We start from the raw sequence: 3194 nt of genomic DNA, 5'->3' as shown, positions 1-3194 counted from the left end.
ATGTAATACAACAATAATATAGGCTTGATATGGCAATACACTTATGCGACCTCTGCGATGGTCGATCCGGTCGATCAGATGGTCACCCTGGTCCAAAGAGCTCCATGGCTTCTACACCAAGCGAGCATTCGTCCGCTGCAAAAATCCATGTACTTTTGAAGTAGGAGCTCCGATGAGATGAACTCTGGCGTGTCTACGTTCTACGACACCTCCCATCTCTGTGTGAGCCCGTCTCCTTCCACCTGATCACCTCGAACATTTTAGGGCAGTGAGACAAGTGGTACTGACTCAACCCTGTCCTAGTTGCTACCCAGGCCTTTGTCCACCAAAGAAAGGTAGCTGCTTTTCTTTATGAAGTTTCTTAACCTGGAAACATGGTCGTGGCAAGAACTCTCAAGAGACTAAACTGAAGGGCAAAGCAAAACAAGGTATAAAATATAATAAAGGAAACATAGGTGATTTTCATCTATAAGTTTTAAAGAAAATCTGAAATTGGATAAGTAAACACAAGATGCATGCTTACCTAGTCGAGCATTCCACCTTTCTGATTTGCTACTCTTCCAAAATCCAACGCCTTATGACCAGTGATCAACTTGACTAACAGAACCCCAAATCCAAACACATCGTACTTCTTTGATGACTGGCCAATGAAAGTTGAAACATGATAGTATGGAAAATGAAATCCTTCAGTCACTCATAGCTTCCTCAAGCATAGCTTCTTCTATGACCTTGTCATTGGCACGTCCACTGGATCATTATCTCATGAAAGTTGATGCACTCCTGTTTCAACACTCCTATAACAAGAAATAGACTCTTTCAATTAATTGACCATATCCTTAACTGGTGTTTCTCGTAAGTATATAACACCAAAAAAAAACATACATTCTCCTCCGGATCCCATTGTAAACTTAGCAAGTAATAAGACTGAAGGATTTTGTTTTTTAATAAGGCTGAAAGACATGTTTCCATATGTCGGTGTTTCAACCCCGGGGGGTCCCTGGACCGACGAGTAAATTGTCGCTGCGTGTCCTAGCCCAGATGGGTCGGCGCGAGACGGAACACAAGGGGGAAAACAGTAAGGGGAAACCATGGCCTCGTGTTGTCCTGCGCCCAGGGCGGATGCGCTTGCAGTAGGGGGTTACAAGCGTTCGCGAGAGAGAGAGAGAGAGAGCACGAGCCTTGTGCGTCGGCCCGTTCTCCCGCGCGGCCACCTTCCCGTATGAGAGCCCTGGACCTTCCTTTAATAGATGTAAGGAGAGGGCCCAGGTGTACAATGGGGGTGTAGCAATGTGCTAACGTGTCTAGCAAAGGGGAGCCAGAGCCCTATGTACATGTCGTCGTGGCTGTCGGAGAGGTGTTGCTGCCTTGTTCATGTGATGTCGTGGCCGTCGGAGGAGCGCTTGAGCCCTGTGGAAGTACAGCTGTCGGGGCTGTCGGATCCTTGCTGACGTCTCTTTGCTTCCGTAAGGGGTGAGAACCGCCGTCGTCATGGAGCACGTGGGGTGCCATCATTACCTGTTTTACCGGGGCGAGCCAGATGGGACGCCAGTCTTATTCCCCGTAGCCTGAGCTAGCTAGGGGTAGGGTAATGATGGCCCCCCCCTGTGACGTGGTCGATCCGAGCCCGAGGTCGAGCGAGGCGGTGACTCCTCCGAGGTCGAGGCTGAGTCCGACCCTGGGGTCGGGCGAGGCGGATACCGTCTTCCGGTGTTGAGGTTGAGTCCGAGCCCCGGGGTCGGGCAAGGCGGAGACCGTCTTCCGGTGTCGAGGTTGAGTCCGAGCCCCGGGGTCGGGCGAGGCGGAGACCGTCGTCCGAGGTCGAGGTTGAGTCCGAGCCCCGGGGTCGGGCGAGGCGGAGACCGTCTTCCGGTGTCGAGGTTGAGTCCGAGCCCTAGGGTCGGGCGAGGCGGAGACCGTCTTCCGGAATCGAGGTTGAGTCCGAGCCCTGGGGTCGGGCGAGGCGGAGACCATCTTCCGGAGTCGAGGTTGAGTCCGAGAACTGGGGTCAGGCGAGGCGGAGACCGTCTTCCGGAGTCGAGGTTGAGTCCGAGCCCTGGGGTCGGGCGAGGCGGAGCTACCTATGGCGCCCGATGCTGGACTTGGCTGATGTCAGCCTCACCCTGGCGGGTGGCACAGCAGTCGGAGCAAGGCAGGCGGCGCTGTCCTGTCAGGTCAGTCAGTGGAGCGGCGAAGTGACTGCGGTCACTTCGGCTCTGTCGACTGAAGAGCGCACGTCAGGATAAGGTGTCAGGCGATCCTTGCATTGAATGCTCCTGCGATACGGTCGGTTGGCGTGGCGATCTGGTCAAGGTTGCTTCTCCGCGAAGCCTGCCCGAGCTGTGCCTCGGGCGAGTTGAAGGTGCGCCCGTTGCTCGAGGAGACCCTTGGGCGAGGCGTGAATCTGCCTTGGTCTACTGTTCCTGCCCGAGGCTGGGCTCGGGCGAGGCGAGATCGTGTCCCTTGAGTGGATGGAGCCTTGACCGGAATCGCGCCCATCAGGCCTTTGCAGCTTTGTGCTGATGGGGGTTACCAGCTGAGATTAGGAGTCTTGGGGGTACCCCTAATTATGGTCCCCGACACCATAGCAGCAAGCCAACAATCCAGTTAACTAAATCTTGAATGTAGCGTGAAGTTACTATTTCTTGAAATGATGTTTTCTTTCTTAAATGTTCAGTATGTCTTATCTATGGGGAAATCCATAAAATTGCTAGCAAGTATTGTTGAACTTAAAAGATTGGCACATTAGGTTATAGACAAAGGAGTTATGTTACCAGCTGGGATCAGAAGCATGATGGCATTGGAGCAGTTAGAAGGTGTTGATGTCTTCAAGAAAATAAATGTCTTTGCCCAAGAACTTGGCCATCTTACATATCTTAGGAGAATAAGCTTCTTTTTATGTCATAAGGATCCCAAGGAATTTGATACAGTGGGAAGCGAAGATTTGAGGTTTCCATATGATCACAAAGACAGAACCTAAGAGAAAATTTGGCCAAGTTGTTTACTAAATAAACATTCAAATCAAGTACATAAAACATAGAGTACATCACTTGAAGACCATGGTTGTTATAGAAATTTCTCAAACTACTAAGCTAATGAGGAAATCCAAGATGAATCAAGATGAATAAAGAATTCCATATCCCAAAGTCATTAACTGTAATATGAATTATATGTAGCTTCAAGCTAAAATAAACAGT

At 50.6% G+C, this 3194-nt stretch overlaps 1 long non-coding RNA gene across 2 annotated transcripts; it reads right to left on the bottom strand.

Annotated features, from left to right (window-relative positions):
* Positions 1 to 209: 209 nt before the first annotated feature.
* Positions 210 to 2838, bottom strand: LOC109943734 (uncharacterized). 2 transcript variants are annotated; one of them, XR_002266818.3, is made up of 3 exons: positions 2772 to 2817; positions 524 to 794; positions 210 to 366 (listed from the first exon to the last, which is right to left on the bottom strand). It is a non-coding gene; the product is annotated as an uncharacterized lncRNA (long non-coding RNA). The 2 variants fall into 2 exon arrangements; XR_002266819.2 differs by having other exon boundaries at positions 212 to 366; positions 524 to 780; positions 2772 to 2838.
* Between the last annotated feature and the right edge of the window lie 356 nt (positions 2839 to 3194).

Source organism: Zea mays, chromosome 1 (assembly GCF_902167145.1).
Source record: "Zea mays cultivar B73 chromosome 1, Zm-B73-REFERENCE-NAM-5.0, whole genome shotgun sequence".
Taxonomy (NCBI): domain Eukaryota; kingdom Viridiplantae; phylum Streptophyta; class Magnoliopsida; order Poales; family Poaceae; genus Zea; species Zea mays.
The sequence above is the reverse complement of the archived record's forward strand: the minus strand, read 5'-3'. Positions and strand labels throughout refer to the sequence as shown.